The sequence below is a fragment of the Bidens hawaiensis genome, unplaced genomic scaffold, assembly GCF_021521415.1.
Source record: "Bidens hawaiensis isolate Kalapana, Puna unplaced genomic scaffold, B.hawaiensis_p1.1 tig00018836_1, whole genome shotgun sequence".
Classification (NCBI taxonomy): domain Eukaryota; kingdom Viridiplantae; phylum Streptophyta; class Magnoliopsida; order Asterales; family Asteraceae; genus Bidens; species Bidens hawaiensis.
In genome coordinates, this window is record NW_027492860.1 from 54,307 (window position 1) to 68,395 (window position 14,089).

The window sequence follows — 14,089 nt, forward strand, 5'->3', positions numbered from 1 at the left end:
ACCCGATAAAAGGCTAACTCGAACCCGAACCGAAGTAATTCGGGTTGGTTCTTGGGTCCAAATTCTAGGTTTCAGGTCAACCCAAAAAACCCGAATAAACTTTTAGTTTTAAAATTGTATATGTTTTTAAGTATTATAGGCACTTACGTTATCATAACTTAGTCCAAAACGACTGGATACATTCCACCTATTATGATCGATTGTTTATTGTTAATTAATGTTTCAATTTATGAATAAAAGCAACTATAATCAAACACCCTAATCACGACATACTGAAGACGATTATGCTCGTCTTGTTTATTATGGTATAACTTTGTTATTGTTATAAATATATTAATATTATGGTTATCAACTCCTAATATAGATTAGCTTCTTCTCTAAGTTTTCCTTTCCAATAAATATCTCATTGTATCTCATGTATTATACAGACCTAATGAATGAAATCTCCATCTTTCTCCCTACATCTCTTTCTAACATATTTGGCTATTAGGCTTGGTTCACAACACGTTATCAGCACGAGTTGCTATTGGAGTGGACCCGATTTTCATAAGCCGTGGGTATGAATCAATTAGATCATCTTACAATCGCGAAACAGGTAACCTTTTGATTCTATAAATAATTGTTTATAGTAGTAACGCCTGGATTCAAGATTGTGTTTATCGAAAACCATAATCTTGTTCTAATGAAAACAATAACCATTTAAATTATTTATTGATATCTCATATAATATGAAAAGCAAACTCCAGTGCATAACATATATTCTGATTATGTGTTCTAGAAGATATATGAAAGGTGTTAAACGATGGATAAATAGTTTCATCTCGATTAATTTTAAACTAACAAATACCATTTATTTGCTTATTATAACCAAGTTAAACTATTATTTATATAAACTATTATTACTGTTATAATAAAACAAATAATCACACAAATTATCAAGTCATACTTGATTACTATAATATTAAGTGTTTGATTGGTTGTTTTAAAATTTTAAGTTTATGAATTGGTTATATAATTCAATAAGTTATGATTTTTTTATTTTTAGTTGATTATACAAAGTTCTTTTATTACTCTGTTTTGCATGTTAATACCATATTAATATGCATAAAGATACAATTGAATCTAATTAATATGTCATTAGATGATTATAGCCTAACGGAGTTTTAGGCATATTGAAGAGCACAATTCAATACCAAATATATTAAAAGTTTTTCAAGTTTAAAAATGATATTTTGTGTCATTAATCATTTATATTCAACTTTTAATATCGCATACATGATAATAGAAATTCATTACAATATTCATATAATAGTAAATAGCTTATTTGTGATGCAACGTTTTAAAACAAAAACGCCACAGCCGTAAACAACTACAATTACAATAATTCATATTATTGATTTTTTTCTATTATTAGTTTGAAAATAATAATAATTTATTTTATTTTACGGTTTATTTAAGGAAAATGTTTTCATTGTATTGTTGTAATTCAAAATATATGGTATGTTTCAAGTTGCATCTTATTTAATGTATATATAGAATCATGATATCGTTAAAAAAAAGGGACATCGCTTATTTTGCTATAATTTTGGAAAGAAGAAAATACGAATAGCATGTTGAAAATTGATTACTATTTTATTATTTGATTTTGTCTTTTACATGCTATTATGACCAAGAATCAAAATTATATGGAGGATCGTAAAGATTTTATTAGTAGAATAATATATTTGATTTTATTTAAAGATTTTATTAGTAGAATAATATATTCGATTATATTAAGAATAGTTTATATTAGTTTTGAGTCTGCTTATTGTCAATGAAGTAACTTTTTACTTAATCATTTGATTTCAAATCAATTTTTCTTTATATTTAAGTGTGTATTTAGTTAAATAAAATACATTGATGGAAAGAAAGGCGGTTGACTTTTTATTTGTATTTTACGATGACATGTTATAATGCCCTATATTGTATAATGATTTTATGGTATACCTTGTCTTTTATCTGTTATCATATATTAAATAGATCGATGATAATATAGAAGAAAACAACTATATAATCAAAGTTGTGGTTTGGTATCATTGTTACAAAAGATTATAAACATGTATTAATCATGGTAAAGATTCATCTATAACAGGACATCTAATGTGTTAAACTTCGTAAATCTCATCATTGAAGGTTATAAAATTTTAACATGATAAATCTTACATGACTCCTTCATGTAATTAATTCTCAATACTTGTTATATAAGAGAAGATTAATTATGAGGAAAAACATGGATAAGACCATTTTTCATTTATCAAACCTCAAATATGCTCCTGAAGTAGCATATCATTAAAACGTATGAAACGTTTGAAGTAATTTAGTATCCGTGTTGGAGAAAATTATGAATAAACAATGAAAATGGCTTGGTTTTACTCAATGCCCTTAAGTGAATGTGACTATATATTAATCATTGTGATCATGGACATAATTGAAAGGATTTATAATGATGGGTATAGTAATAATGAGATTGATCGGAAATTATAATTATGGTCATGTTAATGATGAGATCGACCACCAGAAGTGGTGAAATAATGATCTTCATGAGAACAAAATATGAAAACACATAACTTGGTCGTTTGAAACAATAATACAATGTTCTCTCATATTTATAGTCTTGTATTAAATGTGCATAATACATATACGGTCATAAACATGAAGTTTATGGATAATGATTATCTAAAGGCATGACCGGTTAAACCACGCTGAGTCAATGATGTGAAATTTATTGAAGAACCAAAAGATTCTTCCTCATAATTATACATGTCATATTGCTCTCAAGAGAAATTATTTATTTACCAATTAAAGAAGGGTGTGAATCCCTAAATGTGATGGAATGAGGAAAGGATACACATATCCTAACATGATACCATTTAGTGTTTTAAATCGATGCATCATCTAAATGATTATCAATTTCACAACATGAAGTTTGTGTGATTTGTGGCTTAGCTAATGAGATAGCAAACACAATATTCAAGATTTTCATATTTATTTTGATAAATCACTATTAATAGTCGAATTGATTTTGTTGAGACGATCATCAAACGTCTACAATTGGTTGCAACGTCAATGATCATGAGAGCAAAGGTTCATGTTTTATTTGGGTATTTGTTATTTTACATGCATTCACATCGAGCCAACAAGTTATGATACTTCCTCCCCATTGCAATTGGTTTTGGTCAATAACCAAGTATCTCTCATCTAATATTTCTTGTGTTTTATACATTGAAATTAATTCACCACAAGACAGAAAGATGATACCATAAATAAAGTTGGGAATTTATGTCGGTATTATATATTTATCTACGATTAAAGAGTTATAGCTATTAATGAGATATCTGTTTATGGCTCATTGGTTTTCACTTTAGTGAAGCAACATTCCCAACATTAGGGGGTAGATATAAAGCAGTTGGAAAACGAAATTAGTTTGAATGAATTACCATTGATCCTCAAATTAAAATTATATGAACTAAAATTCAAAGAATAATTCATGTATAAAGATTAACGAATCAATTACCAGACGATTTGATGTGCTAAAATTAGTTATTAATTTATTAACTAAATAAACGCTAATCTAGATACTAAGTAATAATTCTAGACTCTTAACTTAACTAAAACTACTAACCGGCAAGTGAACCGGTCGACTCTAGTACACCTAAGTAAGTCCGGATATCGAACCCACGAGAATATTTAAATTACGTAAACAAGTTAAATTAGACTTAACTACAGACACGACTATTTATTTATTATTGTTAGGGGGTTTACCAAAATACTAATATTAATTTAATATTAAATTAGTCACTAAGACTTAAAGATGACTTAAACATAGACTTAATTCAGATGATGACAGGCAACCACCTACGCTAAAATTCCCTAAGTTTCAGTTATCAATTAACCGGGAAAATATTTAGTTATGGAACTGGGATCGTAAAATAGACGCTTAAAAGGAAACCCGAACAGGAACCCCTGACCCCTCTCAAGAAGACACCTATGGGTTTCTAATAAGTTTTAACACTCACCAGTATTAAAAATCAAGTTTTCTTACGGTCACCTAATCAATTACAAACTAGTTCCTTTATATGAAATCCTACCTTACAGCGCGGAAATCAAAGGCAGTCTAATATATTCCATTGACTCGATAGACAAAGTTAACCAATCAAACCTAGACGGACTCCTTACGAAGAACTAAATCTAGCAATCCTGATCAACAAAGACCTACCAATAACCTAGCACCTTACAGCTATTTAGGTTAGCAGCACACTTAGGTTTATTTAATTAAATAATATTATTCCTATGATCTTATTCGAAATCGATCATAAAATAGTCAAAGACACAAAGTAAATGACCTAATGGTAACCAATCTTAATGACAAACAATAATCAAGGCAACTATGGAATAATAAAACTTAATTAAACAACCTCAAGTACACATACGCATCAAATCAATATAATTAAACTTTTTACTAGTTCATAAAACCATAACGATAAATAAAACCCAAGCCGCGATCAAACGTCAACAAATGTTCATCATAAGCCTAGGCGGTCCAAGGGTTTAGCCAACAACCATACTCAAGTTCAAAAGATAATAAATAGGTTCAAACAATAAATTCATGATGAAAATAATAAATTCAAACCAAATAATAATGATGTTTTGATGAGTAGGTGTTGAACCCAAACACTCTCTGCTCGAACAATATGTTATTCTCTTTAATTAAATCTTGCGGCTGCCTGTTCTGACTTCCGTAGGGTTCTCTCCTTGTTTTCCACCAAAGAGAACAATCCTCCCGTAGCCTCCTCCTCAATCCCTCTTTAATTCGGCAATAGGGTAAATAATCTTTCAAATCCCACCGTATTTAAAGCCCAAAACTAAGTCAATGTGGGCCTAATTTTTAAACACAAGTAAAGATCACAAGAATTAATTTTGAACTTTCATATATCTCTCTCAGGTTTAACAAAAATGCAAAATGGTTTCAATAAAAATACCCGCTTAGCTCGTTGCCTCATAAAACCTTTAAAATTCAAGTTTGGACTAATTAGGAGTACTTTTCAATAAAAACTAAACTCAAAAGCGTAGAAAATAGTTATAATATTTTTATATAATTTAGCTCATATCAAATATTCCCACACTTAAACCTTTTTCGTCCCTGAAAATATATAATGCAATGGAATCATAATCAGGAAACTAGTTTTCAAAACATTTAAGTTACTTTAATTAATAGATAGATAAACGCAAAAACCGCGATTGCCGATATTGTTGTCCAGTTAAACCCAGCCACCAGCCTATCAAGCCCCCACGCACATTAAGCATTTAAGTTCATTTGATATCAAAAACCTATGGGTCTCACACCTTTTGAGTTAATATCCACCTACCCCATCTCAAGCATAGTAAAGACAATTAAAAATAATCCAGTTGAAGCAAACTGGTTCAACATATCACCATAAGATAAGAACTCCTTAATGGTAAGAAGAAAATGCACTTAGATAGAATTAATGGATGATAGGTCAAGTGAGGTCGTACGAGCATGTCCTAAATATTATTGGACTTTGTCCTATATATTCCTATAAAAATATTTATTGACTAAAAACTTCGAGCCCCAATAGTGTATCCTCAGAGTCGCCATCCCCTTGGTAACACGTAAACTCTTATTCTCGTCTAGTATGTGCACTTTGGCCTCTTTTTCTGTTTTTGAGAATGCTTCTTTGACATTTTTCATTACATAACTTTTCTCATTCTTTTACATTCACTTTTTGGACCAATTATTGGAATACTTTGCAACTTTTTTTTTTTAACATTTTTTTTCTTTTCTTTTTTTTATTGTGCACTTAGGCATCTTTTACCCAAAATATACAACTAATTTCTAAGCTCGTATAAAAATTGGACATGGCGGGCGCCACCACTCTTTATTTATTTTCATAAAACGGAGTGACGTGCTAATTTTAAAGTGCATTCAATTCTTACCACCTTAGGGTAATTAGCTTATGGTAATACTCTCCATGCCTTATCGAATTTCAGCTTCACTGTCCCCCTTAGGATGAGAACCCACAAAATCTATGATTAATAGGTTTATTATGAATATGCATTGGGAAACCTTTCAAGACTAGTTGGGCCTACCGACACATCCCAAGCTTAGTACGCTTTCTTTTATATTATCTCATATATTAGTAGTTTGAAAAACCAATTTCCGATTATACTATCATTTTCCATTATAGTGCAAAAAATATTCGTTAAATTCTTGGGAAATTTTTCATATTTTTTTAGGCTTTTTTTTTCATATTTTTATTTTTGCTGAAAAATATCAATTTCCCATCCCCACACTTAAATTTCACATTGTCCTCAATATGAGAAAAAGGAAATTACCAATAAAATTATGCAAAAAATAAAAATGAATTAAAGAATTGGAACAGACTCCCCTGATAAATAGACGATATGCCTCGTGAGTCGTATTCTTCACCAACCAATTCAAACGCAATCATCAAACTCTCTTCAAATAATCTCTCACGAACAAAAGCAACAATCCTGAAGCAAGTGGCATCCCCACACTTGTTTAAAACCATAGCTCATCAATCATCTCATAAGCAACCTTGGAGTAACCTGCAAGTAAGAGAAGCAACACCCGACAGAGCAAAGAAGTAACACCAAAATGAAAATAAAAATAAAATGAAAACATAGTACCGGGTTGCCTCCCGAGAAGCGCTAAGTTTATAAAAGAGTCTTCAGCAGACTCGTTCCTGAAACCTCAATCAGGAGGTTTCTCCTTTATCCTCTTCCCATCAGTACTTTTCAACACTCTCCGTTTACAACTAGTTGAGAAGAAACTAGTTCCCAAATTCATGTGGGCCCAAAAATATGAATTCAGCTCGATCACCCAATTATTGAAATTCCGAGGTTGTGACAAATTTGGTACACTTTGATTTCTAACTCCAGATATCCTCTTTCTTGGGGTTCTTGATTTACGTGGTGATCCACGAACAAGTATCTCTAATAACCTGCCAGTTTTACCGCGCACACGCGGATGATGTTTCACAATGATATGCAGTTAGTTATTCTTCAACTTTTCGGATATCTCATGTGATTCCTCTTTGACAATTAGCTTCTCAACCGGCTCCCCGAATAACAATTTTTCAAGCTCCTCAATATCTCTTTCGGGGTTAAAATCTCTCTCATCAATATCAGCTAAACCCACTAACTTTTCACCAAATTCATCTCTGAACTCATCCTCCTAAGAGGGAATACTCTCCTCTATCTGATTCTGCAAACTAACATCCTCAAACTCTATTATCGGCTCACCAAGTTGTATTCGACATTTTAAGCCTGACCGAAACTCATCCATAAAATCCCCAGGCGGTGTACTTGGATTCATGCTATGGACGACACGCATGAAATCAAAGAATATCTCTTCTGGATGTGGTATGTAATCCATCATTGCACCAGATGAGTCTTTACAACCAACCACATTTCCCATCCTATCATATATCGAACAAAATTTGGGCTCATAGTAGCACTCCATGAAGACACTGTAAAGATAAACTTAAACAGAAAAGGATCATGAGCACCAGATAATAGTAATAAAAATATATATATATATATATATATTAAAGAAATCTAAACTAATTTAAAATAATTAAACTAAACTATATTAACCTAACTCCTACGACTCAAAAAACAGACTCGAAAAAAAAAAGAAAAAAGAAAAATAGAATAAAATATAAATCTACTTAGACTCCTACGACTAAAAAAATAAAAATAAAAAAAATAATAGAAAAAATACAAATAGCACGGATGTGTCAAGCAAGTCTAATCAAAGCTAATGAACGCAATCGCTAAGAGTCCCCGGCAACGGCGCCAAAAACTTGATGTGCTAAAAGTAGTTATTAATTTATTAACTAAATAAACGCTAATCTAGACACTAAGTAATAATTCTAGACTCTTAACTTAACTAAAACTACTAACCGAAAAGTGAACCGGTCGACTCTAGTACAGCTAAGCAAGTCTGGATATCGAACCCACGAGACTCTTTAAATTACATAAACTAGCTAAATTAGACTTAACTACAGACACGACTATTTATTTATTATTATTGGGAGGTTTACTAAAATACTAATATTAAACTAATATTAAATTAATCACTAAGACTTAAAGATGACTTAAACATAGACTTAATTCAGATGATGACAGGCAACCACCTACGCTAAAATCCCCTAAGTTTCAGTTATCAATTAACCGGGAAAATATTTAGTTATGGAACTGGGATCGTAAAATAGACGCTTAAAAGGAAACCCGAACAGGAACCCCTGACCCTTCTCAAGAAGACACCTATGGGTTTCTAATAAGTTTTAACACTCACCAGTATTAAAAATCAAGTTTTCTTACGGTCACCTAATCAATTACAAACTAGTTCCTTTATATGAAATCCTACCTTACAGCGCGGAAATCAAAGGCAGACTAATATATTCCATTGACTCGATAGACAAAGTTAACCAATCAAACCTAGACGGACTCCTTACGAAGAACTAAATCTAGCAATCCTGATCAACAAAGACCTACCAATAACCTAGCACCTTACAGCTATTTAGGTTAGCAGCACACTTAGGTTTATTTAATTAAATAATATTATTCCTATGATCTTATTCGAAATCAATCATAAAATAGTCAAAGACACAAAGTAAATGACCTAATGGTAACCAATCTTAATGACAAACAATAATCAAGGCAACTATGGAATAATAAAACTTAATTAAACAACCTCAAGTACACATACGCATCAAATCAATATAATTAAACTTTTTACTAGTTCATAAAACCATAACGATAAATAAAACCCAAGCCGCGATCAAACGTCAACAAATGTTCATCATAAGCCTAGGCGGTCTAAGGGTTTAGCTAACAACCATACTCAAGTTCAAAAGATAATAAATAGGTTCAAGCAATAAATTCATGATGAAAATAATAAATTCAAACCAAATAATAATGATGTTTTGATGAGTAGGTGTTGAACCCAAACGCTCTCTGCTCGAACAATATGTTATTCTCTTTAATTAAATCTTGCGGCTGCCTGTTTTAACTTCCGTAGGGTTCTCTCCTTGTTTTCCACCAAAGAGAACAATCCTCCCATAGCCTCCTCCTCAATCCCTCTTTAATTCGGCAATAGGGTAAATAATCTTTCAAATCCCACCGTCTTTAAAGCCCAAAACTAAGTCAATGTGGGCCTAATTTTTAAACACAAGTAAAGATCACAAGAATTAATTTTGAACTTTCATATATCTCTCTCAGGTTTAACAAAAATGCAAAATGGTTTCAATAAAAATACCCGCTTAGCTCGTTGCCTCATAAAACCTTTAAAATTCAAGTTTGGACTAATTAGGAGTACTTTTCAATAAAAACTAAACTCAAAAGCGTAGAAAATAGTTATAATATTTTTATATAATTTAGCTCATATCACGATTCACTAACAAAAAAAAAGTGTCTAGCTAAGACACCTATAACAACTGCTTATGTTCCAATTAATATAAACGTCCTGGAAGGACAACCATACATTGGTAATGACTAGTGAGTCTAAGGCACGCCTGAAGCGTGGTAGACTAGTCGATTCCAAGAATAATGATTCCTCGAAAATTGGAGCAAGTAATAAAGATGGTCAAGTCGAGGTATATTAAAAAGGTCTATTGAGAGACATTAGACATGATGGTTATTGAAAAAACCTTAGGTACCTGAAAACAAAGAGCTCTTAGTAAATTGTATTTTATCATGTCTACAAGATATATGGAATCGAAATAAAATCGACGTCGTTATAATTTTGTATATAACATAGCGCTAATGATGAGGATCATGATTTAAGATCTGCCTATGAAAAATGATTGGCCAAATTGAAAAGACGCAAATAGGGCAGAGTTGAATTCTCTAAATAACGGAAAGTTTTTTGGACCAACAATCCGTACAACTAAAGTTGTAAAATGTGTTAGATACAAACGGATCTTTTATGTGAATTATGAATTAAGTTATATAAGGAAAAATTATGGGCACAAGGATTTTGCAAAGATCCATGATTGATTTTGAGGAGACACATTCTCTAATGGTGGAAGTAATGACTTTCCGATAACTAAATAGTCTGGTACTACAAAGAGAGAATTTATATGTGTCTAATAAATGTTATGATTCAGTTGATGCTGAAAGTTTACATGAAAGTCTATGAAGAATTTGAATTATCAAAATTAAGTTCTCGAGAATGCTATGACTCATGTTTTATACATATTCATCTTTGAATACTTTATGATTATTGAATATGTTGAATATAAATGGAACTCCTAAAGAGTTTTTAAGGTACTTGAATGTTTGAAAGATTAACTGAAACATCTTAAGGATGTGATTCTTGTGCATTAATACGCATACATAGAAGATAATGTACCTTAAGAATACATTATCTTAATAAACAAAGAAATGGTGCATTACTGATGTTTGATATGTGATTAAAAAATTGATGTGTTAAATAAGCAAGTTTACGTAGCAAAAAAATCATAGAAAAGTGATGGAAAGAATTCCAAGATGGATTGAAAAATGCATGGAGTTATGCTTATTACGTATGGACTAAAATAGTTAGATTGAGCATGGTACATAAAAATCAAGAGATATTTTGATAAAGAGGGAGATAAGTTGGATATAATAAGTCATGCTTTTATCAAAATTTCACTCTTAAAAGTTCATATAATCATAGTTTATAGTGATGATGTACACATCATCGAGAGAAACTGCAGAACTTTTAAAAGAGAATTTTTGAAATATCTTGACATGATATGATTATTGCTCGACATGCAGTTCGAGTATATGTGTAATTATATATTTATCAATCCATCAAAGCATATCTAAAAGATGTTGAGACATTTTACCAAAGACAAGATTCATTCTTTGAGTACGTTAAACAATGTCCAATAATGCACTCTAATATAATTTCCTATCTGAATATGAACTATTATTAGTTCGGAAATACCACAATTAAATGCATAAGTGCATTATATCGTATTGTTAGCTATATATGATTATTATTTTCTTTATTTATATTTATCGGCATGTGTCTAGCTAGGTGACATCGAAATGGTTAAAACATATGTTTCAAGTATGAAGATATGTGTTTATATTTTACTAACTTATCAAAACAAGTTTTATTAGTCTTGTCATGCAGAAAAACACAACAGGGTATCAATACAATAGTATATGGTTACGAGATGACACAACAGAAGTTTTCACGTGGAGATCATGAAACATTATTCAACTTAACAATTCGCATGTCAAGAGACGAAGACACAAATGATTGAGTACAAAAGTTTTGAAGCTTTCACAGAAGATCAATAGTTACCATTTTAACGAATATATAAATCAGGGGGAGACAACGCGCTGCACTCTTTTTCCCTTAACTATGATTTTGTCCCACTGGGTTTTCCTAGTAAGGTTTTTAATGAGGCAACATCTCTAAGCGTATTATGTTGATAACCAATGGGGAGTGTTATAAATATATTAATATTATGGTTATCAACTCCTAATATAGATAGCTTCTTCTCTAAGTTTTTCTTTCCAATAAATATCTCATTGTATCTCATGTATTATACAGACCTAATGAATGAAATCTCCATCTTTCTCCCTCATCTCTTTCTAACATAGTTGGCTATTAGGCTTGTTTCACAAAAGCTATTGGTTTTATTTACATTATGAGTAAAAAAGAATATGTTGCGTTTAAATTTAGCAATATAGTTTTTTTTTCCTATGATACTTGAAACCCGATTAACCCAACCCGAAAAAACCCGAACCCAAATTACCCGAACCCGAAGAAGCCGTGAGAGATTTGGGTTGGGTTGGGTTTTGGGTTTAGATTTAAAACTTTGATACACGAATAACCAGACCCGAAAAACCCGAAACCCGAAAAACTAACCTGAATAACACCCCTAACTGACAATTCGATCAATAGCACTCGTAACTTCCAGTGTCATTGATAAAGATATCCTTACTCGTATAGTTATTATAGATAGACACTTGATTTCCGCTCAATTTTGCTCATATGGATGATTATGAATGAAATAAGAAATATAAATTCCTTGTAAGAGAGATGGAGTGAAAATAAGTTGTGATATTTGAAAATTATGCGAGTGAGACTCCTCTCAAGAACAAAAACGAGATTTAAGAATTTCACTAGCTAAATTGTCAATTGTTTATATTGGTCAACATGTCATAGTTTGTACCGCTATAAAATCAAATTTGCATTTAAATAAGTGTAATATATTTTTAGATGTTTCATGATTAATACAAAATGATTCAGGTAAGCGTATACTACAAATATTTTTTTCTAGCTATTAATGAGTTATTTGTATAAGGTATCAGAAATATTCTTTCATTAAATTATGTAGAGAATACTAAGTTATAAACAAACAATCTACTACGAATTATTAATTTTGGTGTACAAAATAAAGATACTTAAGGCATGCTAATATGGTTGAACATACATCACCTAAGTTTTTAGAATTTCAAGTACAATGATCCCATCATTCAATCTTGATTATTAAACAAACACAAGTAATACTACTAGCACGTTACGACAAAGCAGGTTAAATACACTACATGTTTGAAGTTACTACCCTTTGCGGTGGGTCGGAAAGTCAGTCGATATCAGTTCATAAGTACTCATATTCATATTAAGATATGTGTGTTTTTAATTACCTATTGGTTGAGTATTGTTTGTTTATGTCACCATGATTATATTTTCATATTCATTTGTTGAACTGTCCAACTAATTAAACTCTTTAACTTTGTCATCGCATGTGAATCTAAAGGGTCTTAAAGTTAAGTTCACAAGTCATAACTTCACATGTGAATTGAGTCTAAACAATCTTAGAATTTTAAAATTTTGATGGACCCACCCAACTATTGGAATCGAGTGTCAAACGGGCCAGACCTATCTATAATATAAAATTTACACTATTGTTTCGTGGTTCGTTTGAAACGGTAGTAAACATTTATATATCTATTATCATTTTATATAATTTAATTTGGCACTTTTAACATATTGCATTAGTTTAAACTTGTTTCATAACAAGTATTGTTATAGCATAACTTAATCCTAGTCAAATAGTTTTTGACGAATATCAGAATACCGATAGACAATTAGAGTATGTAACGAATAGAAATTTTGTAATCAAACAAAAACGGGTAGAAATGGGTAGAACAACAGTTCGTTTCGGATATAGATACACCACCGAAACAAACAGTCAGGCTTGAATCTTTAACCGAAGATGCATATTTCACCACTTCGGCTAGAAACACCATTGCCATCTTCATTGAATACCAACAACACTTGCATAAGAGAAAACCTGCAAAATAGGAATTACTTAATATGGGTAACCCACTAATAGCACTGTTTTTTTTATTATTCTTTTTGAAAAGCAACTAATAGCACTACTGAATGGCTAAAAGAAATAAAACACTGAAAATTAAACGTGGGATAAAACAAACAAAAATACGTGAAATAATAAAATGCTGAATATAGTTGAAGATCCATTTCGAGTATGCATGGATTGAGATCGGGTCACCGATCGGGTCGTAATGGCTATCATATACATTTTTTTTATTTTCAAATACAAAAGCCTATAAATTAAATATTGATCGTGTTTAAAACAACCACTTATACAAGGAAAAAACAAAAATTATTTTGATTTTTTATTATTTCCAGTTTTGTTTTTATACACGCACCGTGTTTCACGGTCTTATAATATCTTTTAATAATAAAATAGAAATCAAACAAAGGACCATAAGGCTGAATGTTATGGTGGGGGGCATCGAAGCCCCTCAACCGTGCCATGTCAACGCCATGTCATTGCCTCGTAGAAAACGGGGCATCGAAACCCGCCCCGCTATGGTTAATGCCCCTTACGCGCCCCCAATATATATATATATATGCATATATATGTATGTGTGTATGTGAGAGATGAAGAAAGAGAGGGCCCACCCTTCTCCCTTCCGCGCCCATCATCCCCTCCACCGTTCCCTCCTCTGCGCCCACCCATCAGCACCCCTC